The sequence below is a fragment of the Erpetoichthys calabaricus genome, chromosome 6, assembly GCF_900747795.2.
Source record: "Erpetoichthys calabaricus chromosome 6, fErpCal1.3, whole genome shotgun sequence".
NCBI classification, from domain to species: Eukaryota; Metazoa; Chordata; class Cladistia; order Polypteriformes; family Polypteridae; genus Erpetoichthys; species Erpetoichthys calabaricus.
The window spans coordinates 51,563,259-51,585,528 of record NC_041399.2 but is presented as its reverse complement, the minus strand read 5'-3'; positions in this window follow the sequence as shown (position 1 = coordinate 51,585,528).

The window sequence follows — 22,270 nt, the reverse complement described above, 5'->3', positions numbered from 1 at the left end:
TTGTGGAAGAAATAAGTGTGAAGGTTCTGCCCAGATCAGAAACCAAATTAGTGCTCTAAAAAGGAAAACACTTTAAAGCAAACCTGATCATAACACAAAGCTAATACAATACATCTTCAAAATGTAACCAATCCAAAATACAGAACAGAAAACCATTAAAATAAAAGCAAAAAGTCAAAAAAACTAGGAAATCCAAACTAAACAAAGACATAAACTGGAGATTATATAATTCTCTTGGAGATGCCTTGTTATGTTTATTGATGTAACATCAAGAGAATCTAATACTAAAGATACTAAGATAATACTAAAATATTTGTAAGACTGTAAGCCTAAATCTGCAGAAACATATAAAATGGTAGCAACTGTAATAAACAAAATGGCAACACAAAAGTTTATTACAATACCAAATGAATGAATAAGCTCACAAAAGGTATAAAATAAATTCTACATGGTTCAAAATGTTTAAATAATAATACAAATTAATTTAAAAAATGAGTAAAGACAAAGACAAATATTAAATAAACAAAGTTAAAATAACATTAACTTTGAGGAACATAAAATAATCAACAAAAAACAGCAACATTAACAAATTAAAATAAAGATAATGGAGTCCACTGATTGAGCCCTGGTAAGAAGACCATGACAGAAATATCACAGTCTCTTTCATTATTTTGTATTAATTAATAATACAAGCATGTTTTTACTTTAGGACATGCTACTATAGCAACATACTCTTTTACTTTTAAATATACTGTTTGTGTTTTTAATTATTGTGTTTAGCTATGGAATTATGCAACGTAACAGGCAGGAGTGCCCAGAGCAACAGTGTATTGAATCTCCCAGTGTATCCCATTTTAAAATGGTATTTTAAAAACCTTTTTTATTTACTAACGTTTATATGTGTTTCCATGTTTCAGACTTTATTTACCCATTTTTTATATATCAATATAAACATTAAATTGTTTAATGTGCTCATAATGACCTTTTAAAATTTTTACTGTAAATATGTATGCAGTTTTTCACTTCTCATTCATTTACATGTGAAACTGTATAATATGTGATGTCCATTTGCGAAAAATATTTTCACATCCTTTTATTATTTCAATACTGGATATAGTTTTTAAATTCTAAATAATTACATTAAAACAGTGTTTTAATTTAACATTATATTACATGCCAAATGCGTAATATCTATTGCTGTAATCAATTGATGTTAGAGTTATATTATAGAAGACATATGTTATACATACTATTATAAGGCATGTAATTCAAGAGGAAACTATATAAAATATATAAAAGAAACATCTAGCAATACATAAACAGTAAACTTTTTATTAATAATAATGACAATCCTAAGAAAGTATTGCAGATATGTTTACTTGTTGAGATTGATATATTTTCATTTTTACACAGATTTGCATGTATTGGTATTTCTATTCTTAAGTCACATTTAAATGTAATAGATTTGTTTTAATAAAATATATAAAAATATATGGTTTCTTGGATGTGTCATACTAGTAGGAAGAGACTTACATATGTAAAAAGAACTCCCAAAAGAGCTTCTGTAAAACCAATATGAAAGCTACATTGAGTGAAACCCAGTGTTTATTCTCGATAAGGGGTGTCATAAAGTTTAAGACAGGGACCGATGGAGCAGGCTAAAGTGCAAGCCTTGATATTTGCATTTCTTAATTCTTTCCTTTAATACATAGTTCTGCCTTTCCCCCTTAATGCACATATTCAGTATATTTTCTTTTATTTTCTTTTGGTTACTTAGGTTTCATGTTATTATCATCTGGAGATTTCAAGTATTTTCTCAGTGCCTACATGATGATAACTATGCAAATGTATCTTACCATCTAAAACAGGGGTGTCATCCTGGAGGGCGGCAGTGACTACAGGTTTTCATTTATAATGTATTCTGGTATCAATGTTTTATTCAGTAAAATATGAGGTATATATTTTTTAATTTTATTATGCATTTCTTATAATTTATTTAAGTCTAGTTATTATACATGTTGATATACACAGTCATTTTTGTTTCTATGAGGATGTGCTACAGCTGTCCATGACCCAGAAATGGAATAAATGCACTAGTGAAAGATAGGTTAGGAATAGGTTGAGATAAAATGGTTAAACTAGATAAAACATCTTTTGGTGCATATTTGTTTCCATCAAGAACAGTTTAAATTTTACTTTAAAGATGTTTTTGTTAATTTTTGATCTTTTGAGTCTTAGTATACCCTTGTTATTTTACTATGATTCCAGCATTTCCTAACGTGGATCCCATATTTCCCTCAAAGTTTTGAACAAACAAAACACTTAAAATAGAGTTGTTTTGAGCTGTGGTATCACACACCTGCACCTCAGAACAGGTAATCCACCTGAAGCTAAGTATGCTTGGATCCGGCCAGTATTTGGATGGAAAGCCAACCAGGAAAAGTTTAGGTTGCTGTTGGCCAGCAGGAGGGCGCTTACCCCTGCGCCAGTGCAGTAACAGGGACACCCTACTGTAAAAACTGGCACTGATAAGGTGTAAAATTGAGGTCCTGACACTATGGTCATAGAGTAAATGTGTACCCTGATGCTATAGAATTTTAACCAAAAATTTTTAGTCAATAAGTTTAACAATTTCATTCAAGCATATAGTTAAATAAAGTAGTAACAATGTATTATTAAAAGCATAAGAAAAAGGACCGAAGGTAACTAGAGTTAACTTCACACAGCTTGAAGCTTGGGCACATGAGGCTTCTGTCTCAAATAGAGGAGCCACCAAGATAGTTGCTAAGGTTAAAATGAAGTAGATGTGTAATGAACACCCCTTTAAAAAGTAAGGACAAACTAGTGAGGAAGCCCAAACACCACTATTATGAAGTGGTGATAAGATCAATGGGAAAACTCTTAGGACACCCCTATTAACAAAGTGATGTTTTGATTAATCGAAGAATCGACATGTATACAACGTTACTGGTAGATTCGTTACTGGTAATAATAATCATCCTATGCCCCTTATTCAGCTAACTACTGTATCTCTCTCAGCACTTCACCGCTTATACTCTTAAAAGTACTGGTACTTTGTATTGCACTATTCGGTTCTTTACTGGATTATGTGGCTTCTCATAGAACCGTTGTTTGTCAAGGCGCCGTTTCATTTTGGAAACGGTTCTTTGCATATGAAGTCGGTTCTTTGTGCTTTGTAAATCTTTCAAAAATGCGTAATGTATGGTGGGGTGCAGGACACTAACAGATTAAGAAAATCTGGACTTAGCCTATTTACTGAACGTATTCAGCAAGATTCCTTTAAAAATCATGACCCACTGGTATTTCACAAATCAGTACCATCTGTTCATTGTTATTTACTATATGGATCCAGTTATAGATCTAAATAAATAATGTTCTTTCTAGATCCTTCAAGTGGATGGGTCTTTTGGCAACCAAAAATAATTCCCCTATATGGCATCGCTCTGAAGAACAACTCTAGCACCTTTATTTATAGGTTTAATAGTTAATGTGTTGTGAGTGAACTGGCATGAAAATGGCTGCTGTTGCATAATCCAGGTACAGTAGGGCGCAGTGGTGGTGGTGAAAGTGGCTTCCCATTATCTATATCTATAGCTACTGTGTATGAATACATGATTATTATTATTAGTTAACAATATACTGTACATTAATATAATGAAATGAACTATATAATGTATTATTATTATTATTATACCTGTTTCTCATTTGGCCAGTGGTCTTCTTACAAGACATCAGGGAAGTAGTGAAAGGGCTCTATGAAAGACTAGTGAGATGTACTATTATTGCACTTCAGAATTCTTTCAGGTAATCTTGCTTCTGTGTTTATAATAGGCCTCTGCATTTTACTGATGTACAACCCTTGCCCATATTAATGTACTAGTGTATTAAAGAACACTTGTTAATATTGTCCAAAGGAAAAGAGAGTGCCTGGAGGGAAAACAATTAAATTGAATATTAACTGCATGTACTTGCGTTGTTCCTTCAGACCCTAATTTAAAGATGATTTGTTCACATTTATTTTTTTTTTCATCTTGTGGAGTAATTTGGTGAGCTTCCTTGCAATAAAGGCAAAGGACATTTGCAATACGTCAGTTTTAACTATCCCTTTTTAAGTAGGAATGTGTCATTTAAAATACCACAGATTTTTTTTTTTAAAAGACTATAATTAAATCAGTCATTTGCAATGATAGTTTGCAGATGTGGTAATCAGTAAATAGCCTGGAAACATCAAGCAATGACATAAAACACAAACTGGAACAATGCAATTATATTTTGATACTGTGAGAAGAAGTAATCGCGGACGATAAAATGATGCAGATAAAACTGAATGTAGGTGACATGGTTGTGTAGTGGTTAGTGCTGATGTTTGCCCCATTCTGGGCCTGGTTGTCCATGTTAAGTTTGCAAATTCTCTCCATGTCTGTGCTGGTTTTTCTACAGGACTCCAGCTTTCTTCTTTCAACCCGAAAGACATGTTGGTTAGGTTGACTGGCCTTGTGTGGTTGTGAATGTGAGAGTGAGCATGACAGGGACTTGCAATGATCTGGCGCCCTGACGTGGGATGCTTTCCGCTTTGTGGTCCGTCTTGAAATGTATGAAACAGGTTTGAAAATGGTATTGTATTAAACTTGTGTAAAGCAGAATGTGCTGATTTTGGATTTATAATTCCACTGTTGTGTATGCATTAGGTATTTGCAAAGACTACTTTAGCAAAATTTGAGTGGAATAAATGATATGAATAGCACAATGAATAGTGTTAATAAACAAACAGAATAAACTGTGTAAATAGCATAGATTCCATTTGTTCTGTTTGACATGTGCTAGTGTAATGACAATGCTTGGCTTCATTTGAATTCGTTTCTTTGCTGCTTAGGTTTTTAATGATTCATTTTGTTTTGTGCATATATGGCATTATAACATTCTGATTTTAAAGAATTTAATACATGCATAATCTGCTTTTCCGGCAAGGATTAAATTTTCATATTAAAACAAATTCCATGGATCAGAGAAAGGTTGCACACAGAATGTTCCAAACATTTTCATTAAAATCTGATTTTCAGTCAGAAAGGATTTTAAAAAGTATCTATAAATGTTTTCTGAACAATTTTGTGCAACTAGACAGATAGCTAATTTAAAGTATTATTTTCAGTATTATTTTGCATGGAATTTAAATTTTTTTCCACATGTTTCTAATTAGGGAATATATTTTATTAAAAACATGTTAAAAGAAAAAGCCAGGGAACAGCAGTTGTGATAATGATGTCTTAACCATGTCACATTGCTACTTTTTAAATGTGTACATTTTGTATGCATTGATGGTATGAAACAAGAAATCCATTAATAAACACAGTTTTTAGTTAACAAGTAATATGCTAAATATTCAGAGATAGAGATTGTCAGGTATTGACATTAAATTGAAACTATTCACATATTCAGTAGTGGCCTTTACAAATATTTTATAAGTGGAGTGACTGTTTTTTTAACTGGGATATGTTCTTTTTATAGGTGAATACTAAGAGGTTTGGAAATATTTCTCATTGACTTTTTTGTTATGACACTTCTCTTGCATTATGTAATAAAAATACTATTCGATTTTTAAGAGATACAGATTAGGAGATTCCTGTCAATGTTGTTGGTACTTTATAGGTATGAAATGATCCACTTCTCAATTAATCATCAATTTTAATCAATGGGACAAATAAAATTGTTATTTGATAATGCTGACAAATGCTCCTGGGTCTTGCCAATTCAATATCCCCAGTTTAAATCTTTAAATGTTTTGAAATGCTGTGGTGGGCTGGCATCCTGCCCGGGTTTGTTCCTGCCTTGCGCCTTGTGTTGGCTGGGGTTGGCTACAGCAGACCCCCGTGACCCTGTGTTTGGATATAGCGGGTTGGAGAATGACTGACTGTCTGACTAAATGTTTTGAAATGTAAATGGCCATCTTATCCAAATGCATGAAAGGAGTTACTAGACAAGAGTAAAGACTGCCAGCCTAATCGGCATTTACTGTATACTACACCTGCTACTGTAAATTAACAAGTGACACTTAGTGGCTCAGTCAATTTTTGAGACAGGAGATTAATTTTAAGGTTTTATGCATTTAAATGTATTCATTGATTACAGCTAACATATAAACTGAATATTTAGTTTGTGTTAATTGCCAGCTTATGCAAATTCTGACTGTTTAACTTATCACATGCCTGTCGCTTGTGCAGGGTTAGACCATAGGCTATATTTTGTCTTGAAAATTACCCCTTTGTGTACTTTATATGGTCATATCACCAGGTCTTAATTAGGAAGGTGTTACTAGGAACCATTTTTGGGACTTTGCAAAGGCATATAAAGTTGCTACCCACAGTTGGTTTAGTCACTGAAATTTTGGTTTGTGCACAAAATCAAAGTTAGAATTTATTTATTAACTGCACTTGCACTTTACTATACTCTTAGCAGTACCCCTTCTGTTATCAACATTATTGATTATGGTCATGTCATTTTCCAACTTGCTAAATTCAGAGAATGGTCATTGGGTTGTTGGGCTGGAGCCTATCTCAGCTAGCCTAAGGTGCAAGGCAGGAACAGACCCTGAATAGGACAACAGTCCATCTCAGGGCTGATATTGATAACATTTATTATTAATGTCATTACATAGTGTGAGAAGCAGCCCAGACACAGACACAGACGGACATTGTAAGTTCTCCCAACACACGTTTATTTACATTATTTACACAGTCCAATTGTGCACAACCCAGTGCCTCCAGCACCAATCCCCCAAAGTCCAGACCTCTCCTTCCAGTGCCTGCTTCCTTCAGGCCGCCTCCACTCTTCTCCACCAAGACTTCGTCCACTCCTTGCCCGACGCCAGTCACTGTCTGAAGGGAGGCGGCCCCTTTTATGCACTCCCGGATGGGCTCCAGGTGCTCCCCGACACTCCTCCACCGACACTCCCCTGTGTGGCGGAAATGCTGGCTGCGCACCAGGAAGGACTCCGGGTGTCCCCTTTCTTCTTCCCCCCAGCACTTCCGGGTGTGGTGGAAGTGCTGAGGTCCAGGGCTCTCTAGGCACTGGGGCACCCTCTGGCGGTGACCACGGGCCCCTACAGGGTTGGGCTTCCAAACCCTGCACCCGTGGCCCCCAACCCAACCAGGATAGTCGGCCCCTTGTGGTCTGGAGGAGGCACAAGCCCTCCTCCGGTTCTCTCGGGCGTCCCGGCTGGGTACCACTCCTAGTGGTCTGCCACAATAGTTAGCTTTAGGACTGTGACCTTCACCTATGAGATAACATGATAGTCCTCATTCATATTTAGATTTCCAATCTTCTGGGTTTCTTTTCCATTCCCATTACATAATTATTATTATTATTATTATTGAGGAGTGCTGGATTATTTTGAATGTGGTCATTTTAAGTTGTATTCCTACCTCAGAGATTTATTTAATGGCCTATTTATCTTTTGTTCTGTTTATTATTTTTATTCTTTCTCTCTTATATATTGATGCATAACTCCTGACATTGGTTCTTTGAAATCTGTATTTAGGTATCACTTTTTGTTTGATGTACTTATTAAATTTTGTACTTCTAACGGTGTAAACTATGTGACCATTTTTCTTGTGCTGTTTGTAAAGTTAAATAAAAATAGCTTTTGCAGTTACATTGTATTATTTATGCATGGTGAATTTTAGTTGAGATTAGGCAGGAAGTTGTTTGGTATTTTGTTTTAGTTATTTTTATCCAAATTTTTAGGTCTGTTTTGGTGCAAATTTGCAGTCAATATGAGGGATTTTGGTGATGATATTGCTTTTTTACTTTAGAGTTTAGTTTTGTTGTTGTGAAATATTTTTTAATGTTTTGTGATCTCATTACTGGGGGCGTGTCCTCTGAAATGGTGAACTATGAACCTGACAGGAGTTCCATATACATACCCGAGTTCACAGATAAATTAAAAAATATATATCTTTCATTGTTCCTTTGTTTAACAATTTGCTGACCAAACACACTTGATTCTTGTCTGGTGATTTGGTTTTGGTTGCTGTATTCTCAATCTCCCAGTATTTGGCCCATTTTTGTACTTTGGCAACATCTTTTGTCCTGGTTACCTTATAAAATGTTTTGATCTTTTCTCCAGGAACAATAGAAGTAATGTTACTTTAATATACATGCAAACTAGCAAAGCAGAGAAAAATGTCAACAGTGCCCAAAAAAGTCATAGACCAATCTGAACAGATTCAATGCATTCTGAGAAAATTTTCATAATTTATTGTCATCTTTATGATCTATAAATTCTGTGTCATCTCTTGGTGGTTATCTAAAGCATATTTTAAACACAGTATAACCAACCGACTGGTGGTGAAAGCTTTATTCAGATGATGAACCTTTTCTGATTATTGCATATTACCATTTTCCTTACTTTTAGCTAAAAAAGTAAAAAATAAAAATTTTCCCCAACAACCCATTTTATTGTCCTTGATAATTACCATTATTTTCAGCCCATAACATTTATAAAAGGGATACTCACTTTGTCTGAAGCAAGAAGTGGTACCCTTGTGCAGGCTTTGTTTTATGCAAGAGACATGTTTCAGATTAACATAGTTAAAACTACTTGTTATTTGAATGTTATTGTTAACAATATCATTTTATAAGCATAATATACGTATATACATAATATAAGTTGGTCTGGTCTTGATTTGCAGATAGTACTATCATAATTTGATGTGAACAGCTGAAATAGATGGATCCATCTTACATTGTGTCAATAGTACATGCTGGTGGTGATCTTAATCCAAACCTTTGAAATGAGGTGGAATGGGAGGCTGACTGCACTAATGTGTAGCTGAAAAATCTATACAAATTGCGTAAAGCTTTTGAGCCATCATGGACCAGATTCCCTAAGGAATCCAGCACTTTGTTAAATCCATACACTAATTAGGTGTTACAAACATGACACAAACCAGATTGAGGCCTCCAAAAAGACCATAAAGCTAGGACAGGATCTTCACTGGCCAGCCCAGGAGAGGCTCACCCAGTCCAGCTTACTCCAACTACTAAAAGTAGGCTTTGGGCTGTCTAGGCCCAAAAGTGGAGAAAACTGGATACAGGTCTTATGTATGTATTTATATTTTGCATAAATTTATATTGCTATTTATGTTTGTGTGTTAGTATATGTGTGTCCATGTATGTATAATGTTTCCTTTTTGTTTTTCTTTGTAATAATTCCTATCTGGCTTTAATTTCATATTGTTACCTTTTATTATATGTAAAGCACTTTGGTCAACTTCTGGTTGTTTTAAATGTGCTCTATAAATAAATAAAACCAATATCTAAAATAAGCTTAAATGTTCCAAAATGCCTCACAAGAGGGAAAACATGTGGAATATTATGGTGTATGTGTAAAAGGCAACATGAATTCTTTGCAAATGAAAAGTACTTATTAACACAAAATATTAGCAAAACGTGTTCAGAAGACCAGACCGGAGTTGCCTTTAAAGACAATTCTAAACAAACAAGTCCTGATATACTTGTCCAGAATCAGAAATCAAAGACTACCAAAAAATTATCAAAAACCAGCAAAAAGCAAAGAAAGGACAATAGTGCTTCCAGAGCTCCTTTATTCTGAGCACAAATAGCCAGGGGGTGGCATCGGAATGGCAACTTCATCTTAGGTAGCCTCCCACAAATAAATAAAATATGAAAAATAATGATTAAGAAATGACAAAACAGCAAAAAAAAAAACACATATAAACTGAAGTTGATACATAATTCAAACTTCAAAGAAGGAATTCAAATTTTTCTGGAAGCAAAAGGGATCCTAGTATATACTATATAGGTGTTTGTGGTAGGATCCCTTAAATTTAATCTATATATATATATATATATATATATATATATATATATATATATATATATATAAATAGAAAGCGAGAGAGAGAGAGAAGATGTGAAGGAGTCAGCGTCTGGAAAGACAGAATAATTGAAGAACCAGGCGACACTGCCTCCCAAAGTTATGTTCTCCCTGTATTGTAGCTGGCATCATGGGCTATGCTGGGGCTGCTGGAAGAAGTTGCTGAGAGGAGGCTTCCCTGCCACTTTGGGGCTCCATCTTACTTGTAAGAGATTCTCAGCTACATCTCTGATATACTGGAAGTGTTCAGGATGCCAGCAATAGAATTGTATATTTTTGAAATATGTAGCATGTGATAAAGATTCAAGATAGTGTACAAATATCAGTTAAAGTAATAGAAAAGGTCATCCCCTTTCAATACAGACAAAGATGAGCAGCCCCTTTTAACATGCATTGTGACTGGTAAATTTTGCATCCAAAAAGATGTACTGTACTAACTTTTTGATGTTCATAGCAAATAGAAATCTATTAAATTCCAGCGGCTGCATACATTTAGTTTCAAAAAAGGATTCTTACCAAAAATGTTTTCATTGATAAACCATGATGTGTTAAAGATGGACAGATTAAAAAGTTCAAGCAATCACACCATTCGCATAATATGAAAAATTGAAGTTGTATTTAATATCAAAGAATGTGTTAAATGGTACAATTATTTTCTCTTTTATTAATGCATCTAGTCCTACTCTGGTAGTCTTTGCTTTGTTAAAGCTATGGCTCAAGAGAAAACTAGAAATGTTTAATTGCAAGAATGGAAGGAGTGTGCTAATATAATATTATTCTAATCATCATACACCTTAAGTGTTGCGCATATCTACAGAGTATTTTAATCACTGAACCCACTTTTATTAATCTATGAAAATTGAACAGATGCTTTGCATTTTAAAGAACAGAAATTTCTTATCATCATGGAAACAGTATGATCCAATGAGCTTGCTCTGCATACAGTATCTACACATCTTTTTTTATTTAGCCAAACTGTTCTTTTTAATCTATTATTAATAATAAATTGATGCTTTGCAATTTAAAGGAATACCATTTTCCACCATTTCTAAAACTCATGTCAATTATCACTATGTTAAAAATGCCTGGATAATGGATTATTACAAAAACGTTCAGTAGAAAATGCATAATGCACTAATCCTGTATGGGCAAACAGTGATTTCATAAATGGACGATTGGTAGTTTTCATTCTTTAAAGGGGAACAGTTATGTTTTCCAATCTTTTAATAATGAAATGTGTTCTTTCATGTGGGAGTTTTGAGAAAAAAGAATGCAGCTGTTTTTGTATAAATAGCCAGAAAAGAGCATTACCATGACATCACTGGTCTAGTAATGAGCTGGGGGGAGAACTAAAATCCCAAAAGTCCAATGTGCATAGCTAGTGCACCCCTTAACTGCTTACCAATACTTGAATTTTTGAGTTCTTGCCCCTGTGCAGTACTACATCAAAGGAGAATGGTCCAGCTGCAGGAAGCCAGAACTCTGAGATTCAGGAAGTCTCCCGAACAGCCAATCAGATTGCATGTTTATGACACTTCTTACTGGCTATGGCTGCAGCCCACAGCACTACACAACACTCAGGGCTGTCTTAACGCATGGGCACGCTGGGCAGTTGCCCAGGGACCCCATGAGCATAAGGGCTCCATGCTAATCTATGTATGTTGTGACTCTACCCTGTTGCTATTAGGGCACTGAATGCCACCTAATCATCGCCAATGCAGCAGTGCAATAGATGACATCTTGTGCAATAGTGTTTCATGTGCAATAGCGTTTTATGTTGAATGTTTGTGTTCTACCTTATTTCTTCTTATCCTTTTGTAATTATATTTATTTATATTTTGACACTGCAGGGACTGCACCTAATTTTGTTGTATTTGTTACAATGACAATAAAGATATTCTGATTCTGATTCTGACTTGCTGAGTGGTTGTGTAGGTAGGGGCCCCAGGGCACTGCTTTGCCTGGGGGCCTTTAACACTGTTAAGACGACCCTGTCAACACTCCTGCTACCTGACATGCAGACTTCAAGAAACACCTACTCAATAGTTGTCACTACTAATGAGTAAGAAAACCCTTCCATAACCGTAACTATAACCATATTGTAAAGAAGCTTTATGAAAATGATGTGTGAGGTGTGCCTTGAAATTGGTGAGTTGATAAATACACCAATGACTGTGAATGTTGTATTACATGACTGACGTGTAAGGCAATTCAGCTAAATGTTATCAGATGAGTGCGTTTTGATTGGCTTCACAACAGAACAGAGCTGAGGAGCTGCTTGACTCTATTGGAGCAGTAGCATAAGTGGACCATTCTTTTTTGGAATCTTATATGAAAGCAACTGCATTCTTTTACATTGCAATTTTTTCAAAACTCCTACACGAATGAGTCATGAATGAGTACTTTTTGCTGTTCAAAGATAGGAAATTATGACTGGCCCTCTTTAAAACTTGCAGCATGTTAGACCTCCAATTTTAACCCCAAAACACGTCTAGTAAATGGTTACATAATTATGCACAGGTTTACTTCTTTAAAGAACATAAGTTTTTTACTATCAGGATTCCAACTGTAAGTTTTTTTTTTCTCATTTACATGTGTATATATATTTTGAAATGATTTCTTGTCATATTTGTTTACTTCTTGTTGCCTTCATTTTATGTTGGGGTAGCTGTTTTGCATCTGTGGCTGCCACAGAGAGCGATCCTAGAACAATAACAACATTTATTTCTATAACATGTTTTCATACAAATGATGTAGCTCAAAGTGCTTTACAAAATGAAGAAAGAAAAAAGAAAAATATAAAAATAAGATTAGGCAATACTAAGTAACAAAGAATAAAGTAAGGTGCGATGACCAGAAGGACAGAAAAAGCAGAAAAAAAACTTCAGCAGGCTGGAGAAAAAAAACAAAATCTGCAGGGGTTCCAAGGCCACAAGACCACCCAGCCTCCTTTAGGCATTCTACCTAACATAAATGATCTCAATCAGTCCTCATGGTTGTCAGGCTTCACGTGGAACAATTAGACGATGATGGTCATGTGGACCTCTGGCCTTCAATCCATCAATGTAAGAACTGAATGGTGCTTTGATGAGGTGGTGGTGGTGCAGATCACGGGGGTATTTTTCGTACGTGGATTACTCGTTTAGCTGGATGTAATTGTTGACAATTTGGCCTGATCCTGGATCTGTCGGTTTTTCGAAACTCTTGCTGGATGTGTTGTCATAGCAACACATCCTAATCCTCAAACCTGTTCGGAGCAGGTTTGTTCGATGTAAACAAGGATTAGCTCACACACTTAATGAGTGTCCGTGCGTGGAATTCATTTAGTCATGACTTCGCCGCTCATGAATGAGCGACCAATTGATATCGGTACGCAAATTATAAGAAGAGAATTTCACATAGAGAGGGTTTTGCGCGATCGGCAAGATCCTTTATTGCTCCCGGAGGAAATTCTTTTCGAAAGATACCGCTTTAGCCGAGGGGGAATATTGTACCTCAAAAATTTATTAGGATCTTATATTAGAAGTCAAACTCGGCAAAGTCGGGCTCTCACAACCACACAGACAGTATGCATTGCTTTGAGGTTTTTTGCAAGCGGCACTTTTTTTATATACTGTAGGCGATGCGGAAAATCTAACTAAAAGTGCAGCTTGCCAGGCAATTCGTAAAGTCTGTTTGGCTCTGAAATATTTCCTTCAGGTTTTTATAGTGTTTCCTGGACACCTGCGTGTGCAGACAAAAGAGGTGTTTAATGCCATTGCATGTAGGTAATACACAGGTAAAAACACCCACAGTTCCATAAAGAATCTCACAATCAGCCTAGCATTCTTATTACCCAGGGTTTCCAAATGTGATTGGGGCACATGGGACTGATCACAGTGGAGTTTAATCAAACATTATTTGGAAAATGTACCTCTCCTCCTGATGAATAATCAGAGACAGTGTCTTTATCAAATATTTGACCTTTGTCAATATCTCGTTGGTCAGACACAGGTTCAAGGGATATGACATTCCCTGCAACTGACCCAACAAAAAAAGAGGGCTATATGGAACCTACCTATGGCACACATTGAGGACAAATATATGCAATGACCATCCTTTACCTGAAATGAAGTGATCACTGCATCCTGCCACTGGTTCTGAGGAGGAGCTTCCCCCTGGAATGCCCTCAGAAACAGGGCGATGGGCATTTTGCTGGAGAGCCAACTCTTCTGCAGGGGTTGGCTCACCTGTTTTTTGCTTGTCTGCCTTCTTATTAGCTTTAAAATTAATGTTCTTTACATTATATATGATTCTTTATGTCAACAATTCTTTAAATAGTTATATACCAATATTTACCAGTTTGAAGTATTCTTGTACTTCACTTTAACCTGTTCCCGTGTTCTCCTTGTGCTCACGTTTGATCTGGAATTATGACATATTAAATAATAATTAATCTGACACATAGAAAATGAAACGCTGCTTTCAGTAAGTACAATGCACACGTGTTTAATTTGTCAGCCACTTTTTGCCAGCCGTCTTTTCTGGTTTGGGCTGCTTTTGCAGTGTTATCCCTTGTGCATATTAAATCTTGAAATTCTTCATGTCCTTCGAATAAAAGGTCTTGCTCCGCATGTGTGAAAAAAAATGCGCCCGTTCTTTCGTCATTTTGTTACAGCCTATCAAAGACTCGCTGATCATGTTTTCTAGACTCAATATATATGGGCTTTTCAATCTACGCGGGCCCACGCATTCATCTTGGATGATTAGATCCAGCTAGACTAATCTACTACATGGCTGCGTTTGAAAAACGGACTTATCCCGGATGAATTTCACTGGCATTAACTCATCCAAGATGAGGCATCTGATCTCGGATGATTTAAGCGACGTACCGAAAATACCCCCCACCACCACAGAAAACCAGAAAAACAACAGCAGAGAAAGTAAGGGTTACACAAGTTACACAAATTATGTTAATGGCATTGTGATATAAAGATAAGTGTGACAGAACCGTACATATCTGAGCTTGACAGACTCTGTCTAAAATTTTAGTGTGTTTCTTTTCATTAGTTCTTTCTAAAGACTCCTTGGTTACTGTGAGTATCTTTTTTGATTTCTATTTTTGGGTTATATTTTTGCAGTTGCAAGTCTCTCTATTAGTCTTCTGATTATGATCCCTTAAACTGCTGTTCTTCTGGTCATCCTGTTAATTTTGAGTGTCAAAATGAGTGTTTACACCATGAGTTGCTCTGAAAAGAAATGTCAATGTCCTAAATTTAGAAGAAGAGTGAACCTTCAGTATTTTTCTGTTTCTCCAAGTTTTTTCATTATGTGACTGGCATGGTGTGATAGTTAGTAGCCAGTGCAAAACAAATAAAAAACTGGAGTGGCAAGGTATATGACAAATTATAAGAGGAAAATTTGAAATTCAAAATTTTATGGGCAAAAGCACGATGGCTCACAAATTGATACATTGGAAGAGTTGAGAATTGAAAGAATAACAGGACACTTTTGGAAGGAAATACTAGTTTCCTTCTCCTTTGGGATACATAAAATTATTTTCATGTAAATTCTACATAAGGGCGGAGTGGTGGCTCTGAGGCTGGGGATCTGCACTGGCAATCGGAAGGTTGCCAGTTTGAATCATGTAAACTTGCAAGGAAAACTCGGGGATTGGTGGCAGGATTGGCACTCCAGGCACTGTAGAAAACCTTACACTGTTCTATTCTATTTGAACCAGTGTGGTGCTGAGGTGTCACCCATTGCATGGCTGCGCTTGGGTCCAAATTTGGGATCCTGAGGAGGTTTGTTATGTGGTGAGTGCAGCAACACACTGTATCATTGCATGCATCTAATCTTTATAAGTTGGAAATAAGATGTGTAATCCTTTACAAACTGACTTATATTATTTCATACACTGCAATGACAAGATCAATGGTGATTGCTTACCAGTTCCATCATTTAACTTCTTGAATTTAACTACAAAGAGGACTATTTCATTTATGTTAGGTAGAATGCCCAGAGGGGACTGGGTGGTCTCGTGGCCTGGAACCCCTGCAGATTTTATTTTTTTCTCCAGCTTTCTGGAGTTTTTTTTTGTTTTTTCTGTCCACCCTGGCCATTGGACCTTACTCCTTTTCTATGTTAACTAATGTTGTCTTATTTTAATTTCTTATTTTGTCTTTTATTTTTCTTTTCTTCATTATGTAAAGCACTTTGAGCTACTTTTTGTATGAAAATGTGCTATACAAATAAATGTTGATTGATTGATTGATTTCAGTTTTTACATTAACTATAAGAGATGTACCTCTAATAAAGATTCAGGAAAAAATAATAAACTCCTCGTGCAATTACTGGACTAAACACAGTATGTTCAATAATAACAACAAACCTTTAACTTCACTAATATATAAAGATTTAAAGCAGCGATGATCAAGCTCAGCCCTTGGGAAACACAATAGCTTCCGGCTTTCTTTCCTTCCAGGCCTTTAATTAGGGGTCGATTTCTGTCTTTAATTGAGCTCCTGCCTAATTACCTTTCTTGTTTTGCTTCCTTCGTGCATAGCATCTGTCAGTTCAAGTTTTCTTTTCTTAAGTTATATTAACACTGTGGGATTTAGTTATCTAGCATTTTAAATCACAAGGCCATTTTCAATCAGTTATATTGCAGATAATGCACATAAGTATGCTTAAAAATAAACTATGATATCAAAAAGACACAGGTGTATGTCCTAATATATTTTCTCTTAGGAACAATAGTCACACTGTCATTTTCACATCCTCCTTGTTATTAAAAATTGACAGCTGCCTCCAAAATAGTCTCAAACAAGAACTGACAATAAAATGAAAAGATTTTGAAAATGCATGGAAATTTCCTACAAATACTACATTATATTTCATAGAATTTCAAAAGTTAGAATTAGAATAAAGAAAAGTCTTGCTATTAAGTATAATTTAGATTAAGATTATATGACTGGCTTAATCAAAAATGTTTGCTCCTTAGAACAAAAAGTGTTCATGGCATCCTTTCTAATTTACTGAGTACGAAAACAAACAATTTAATGTTATCTAGACCAGTAAAATAAAATCTTTCTGCATATACATTAGTTTAAAGAAACTGTTTTCAAGATTTAGCTGTGTTTAATAACTATTTCAAGTGAAGTTTGGATATGAAAAACAGATACTGTGATAACAGCATACATGAAGCATACATATACATGAATATGTGCGCTTATTTTTATTAGGAATATCAAACATTTGCTGAATGTATTATCTCTGTTCATGTTTCCAAATGTGGAGATAGGAAGCTGAAAGGACACCCGGTGGGTTGTTTGTTGCCAGAGTGAAAAGAGTGGTACAGGGCAAGATAAGTGTCATGACTACTGGGAGCTTTCCAATAAAGTTCACAAGGACTAAATTACATAATCAAGTGGTATACTGTAGATTTGAGGGAGATTACAAATGGGAGGTCACACATAGCTAAGGTCAATACAAAAAGACAAGGGATCATTAGTCTGTGTTTTAGGGGTAGCTAAAGTGAAAGTTATGAACAAAATTTGATTAACAACCTGAAGATTCAGACCAGAAAAGTGTTTTATTTTTCAACAATGCTCTGGCACATTGCAAGCCACACAGCATCCATGAGTATGTGAGCTATGTCCGCTACGTCCTTAACATTACATTGCATCTTGGCAAGTAACCATGCAAGCAAAAAATGGTGGCACCAACAAAACAATAAATAAAAAATTAAAATATAAACAAATTAAACAAAAATTTGTTCATGTAATCCTAACAGTAAGGGAATCTTTTACATCAGTGCTATTAAAATAACTTTGAAACTTCTGAATTTTGAATCCTCATTTGCACCTGTTTTTCACCTAATGTTTTGTGCTGTTATGGTGGACATTGCTATGCATGTGGCTTGTCATGTGATATATGATAGCATTGGTGAGATGAATACTAAACATTGCACCGTGCTAGATGTTGTTTTCTAGATTTGGGATGTTATTATGTATAAAATAACTTTGTTCAAGGCAATCTCTTGCAGTTTTGTTTCAGTAAATAGTAAATAAACATACCAGTGCAGTAAGATGGCAACTGACAAGGAAATTTGTAAGCTATGTAAGTGGGCTCCCTGGAACACAACCAGATGCAGACTGACAGAAGAAGGAGAAGTTTTAAAAAATGCAGAAATAGAAACCAGGAAGAGATTAGTATAAAGTTGGAATATCCCTTGGCCAATTGTGGGCAGCACATGGTCCTAGGGTGGGATAAGTAGTATGTAAAGACTGAGAGAAAGACAGTGATTTCCATGCATTAAATGATACAACCAGCACATGATCCCCAAATGACACAAGTGCATTTTTAGGAGAAGAATCATAACAACTCTACCCTTTAATGGCTACCTAAGGCTTGGTTGTTCAGTGGTCTCAAGGATTGCCAAAGGGAACAGTGGCTTGGAGACTCTGACGGTTTCTAGATCTTACACTGATACTTGGTCAGAAGTAAATTCAAGAGATGGTTTAAAGCTGCATGATTTCTATGGATCTACAGAGCTTGTCATGATGATGTTTAGGATTATCAGGAATCATTTAGTGATAGTTTTTATAATCATCACTCTGCTTTTATAAAAGATGGTGGTGCTTTCACCAAATTTTGGACTCTCAAAAATAAACCAAGGGACTAACTGCATTTAGTCAGGGAAAATAATTAGATAGGATTAGCATTTTTTGCGTTGTAAATAGTCTTTGACTTTAACCTTTTGTTTTGAACTTAGGTGATCGGTTTCCTCATGTTTGCTCCGGTATTTGACCTCAACCTATTCTTTAATTATTATCCTGTTTTTTTCATCGAAATGCAATTTTGTTTCCTGATCAGTTTGGCTGAAATTGGGTGTTCTGCGCACTCCATTATTGCTGAATTTGAATGGCATAACCAAGCAGGACTGGGTGCAGTTATCCCAAATGCAAGGGGTGGATGACTATTAAACTAATGAGGAAGGTTGCCTTAAAACTGTCTGTCACGATATGTGATGCCATAGTGGCCATTTATTATTTAACATTGTGCCAGTGTTTGCACAAAGGGAAAACTGATTTCTAATGGTTTGAAAATAGCTTAGTAATAGAAAATAGAATTTATTGTATGGGTTCAGGGTCATTCATTGGATGTACAAACCTGTTAGTCCATTTCAGAAATGTCTAAGTAATGTCAAGCTAATCTAATGATCTGAACGTAAACCCGTACTATCATGAAAAATATTAACAGTCTAACAAGCAACATTCCTATCTGTTAGCAACTTGTAGATAATGAAATAACTTATGATTAACTGTGCTACAGTTCACAAAATTGCATGATGCAGAATACAGAAGTATAAAGAAACTTATTTTAAACTGTTTAACAGTAACTACATACAGCAAGGTCCAGCTGAGAATGTACAACGTTCATCAATGCATTGCCTCAAAGCTCTACTCTTATTTTTTTTTGTAAAAAAAAATATATTTTCAATATCCAGAAGGACAGAAATGTGCCATTAGTGCAGGGATAAGAAAGGCAAATAGTCTTACCATTTATGTCTCAGAAGACAGAAAATGAGTACTTCATCCATGCAGCCAAGCTTTTTCATGGGTTTTCTGTAAGAAATGCCTGACTCTGTTTCATATACTGAGTAGAAGAGCAAAACAGGCAGTTTTTTCTTTTTTATGTTTTTTTTTTTATTTTCAGCCTGTACCCTGTTCTAACCAAAACAAAAACTGTAACACCTAAAATACAATCATTCAGCTTCTTTTTTATGAAAGATTGAAAGGAGAAAAAAGTCTCCCATTATGTATTTCCATTACTCTGTCATGCTTGTGGACTGCTGTTGTGCCTCTTAATATAGTGTTGTTGAAATCTGATTCTTTTCTTGTTTGTGTCCATGTCAGTTTCAAACATTAAACATGATATCTAATTTCTAGATGTGGATATCAAACGTAAAAATGTTAAAAACAAACTTCAACTGTTTCAAATTAAAAATCAACAGTATTTTGATATATAAAAAAGGTTCAGTTCTAAAATGGCTTGACAGAGGGATAAGTGTAAGCAAGCCTGTAAGACTGAGGTAAAGACAGAATGAAATCTGTGCAAGTTAAAAAGTTGCAGTTTTTATTATTCATTTCCAGAATGCTGCCTGGCCATGCACATCTTCTCAGCTTGTTTTGACTTTGTAATAAGATAAAATACCAGTTCATAAAAACACTAAGATTAGCATAAAAACTGGAAAAAGATCAGTCAGTTAAAACCATCTAGGTGACCAGATATCAAGAATAAAAATAAAGCAATCCCCTGGCCAAATAAATGGTATGCCTGTAGGTTGTATAGATGCACAGATCATTTCATGCAAAATTGCAGTGAGAATTCTAAATGAATTAAATATAAATAAAATGAAAATACGAAAGCTTTGAATGTTTATTATAATAATTGTGTGCCATACTTTGTGAAAAACAATACATTTAAATATTGGTAAAATTTGCACAAAGATAGATTCAACCCTCCATGACCTTTGATTATTTATTATTTACTTTTGTTCTCCACTCAACCTAACATACATGACTGCGAGGTGCAAGAGAATTTTCAGGAAAGCCACGTCCAAAATGTGTAGTCTCCACATAGAAAACGACTGATGGGCAGTTGAAAATCTGAAGAAGTAACTACTGTGTCACTGTTTGATACTTAATAAAAAAATTTTAGGGAACTCCAAAGTTACTCCAGGCTGGTCAGAATACCTTATGGCCTACAGGTCCAATGTAGTATACACTACTTCTGCATATCGCTCTTACTATGCAGTCTCATTTTAATTCCTGATAGCACCAAATGCAAATTTTATGCTGCATTATGATATTCCAATGGGACATATATTTGTTTGTACTTTTGCAAGTAATGATCTCTAATATTCAGTGCATTTTAAAGAATGTTTCTAATTAATTGCATTAAATCACTAGGTGATATTAGCAATTTTGCTGTATATTGCCAAAATGCCCACCACAAAGCAACACTTATTTCTTTATGCATCTCATGTTTTTGATATATAGGCTCAAAATTGTAGATTGCTCCCTAATAATAATGCAACAAAACATCGGGGGGGGGGTCTACATATTTTTCTGCTTGGCCCCATAATAAAAAAAGGCTTGAAAAGAAATAACTCCCTTATCCGAAAGTAATACTAAAAGATCCAGAAGAAATGGTTTCTAATTATTTCCAGCTGAGTTTATTGTTGTCTTGCAAATTTCTACGACCCACAATGTGAAAATGTAGAATGAGGTCATTATCTGCTGATGAAACTGTTTAGGAAGATCTTTAAACATAACAAAAGCCGATGTGTTGAAACATTTTGTCCTTACTTTACTGATACTCTATTTAGTGATAAGACCCACTGAAGAACAGAATCAGTTCAAAATGAAGGTAAAGCATCAGCCTTTACCCAGCGCCAAAATATCTATGTAGGAGTATGTGTGTGTGCTTACATGAGATAATAATACCTTTAACTTTTACAAATCATGCAATCATTCTGCTTAATGATGCCTAGTGTTAGTCTCAAGGGTTTTTATTGTAATACAAATTGAACATCAAATTAACACACTTCCATACTCTAAAGAATTAATTTCATTTTCTAACTTCTAACCAGAATTTTAACCATATATGATAGGCTTTGTATGACTGCTATGTGTTATTCTGATCATATTGGTTATGTTTAGGTGAACACAATGGATTTTTTTTTACTTTGCTAACATATTATCTTAATATATCACTAGCCATTAAAGGAATGTGTTTTAATATTTGAAACACATTTATAACACCAGGATATGAAGATTTAAAAATAACACTTATCTCCACAATACAAGAAAATGCACAGTATACATTTTAGTTGGAGTGAAGACCTAAACAGGCATTTTATCTATAATAAGATCCAGTTGTTATTCTGATGAACAAAAAATTTCATATTAAAAACCAATGCACAACATATGCTTTAATACTTACAATTTATCCAATTTTTAGTTTTAGTTCCTAATTAGTGAATCTCATGTATACCCTAACAACAATTACATGCATTAATTGTGTAGGAGTGCATTGCACATATGGCACAGAATTAAATAATATGATATAGCACTATGCATGTGTTAACTTTATTCATGCTTTAACTGAGTATATAGTTTTCATTTTAATAATGTTATAGAAATTAATAATTGTGATGCAAAATTCTTTTTCCTGTTTGGACACACCCAATATATATATATATATTTTCATAGAAACAGAAATGTTCTTTTTCATGCTGAAAACATGACTTAACCTATAGCCATCATTTTAGAGTAATTGAAGCTTGGCTGTCTGTGTGAAAATTCC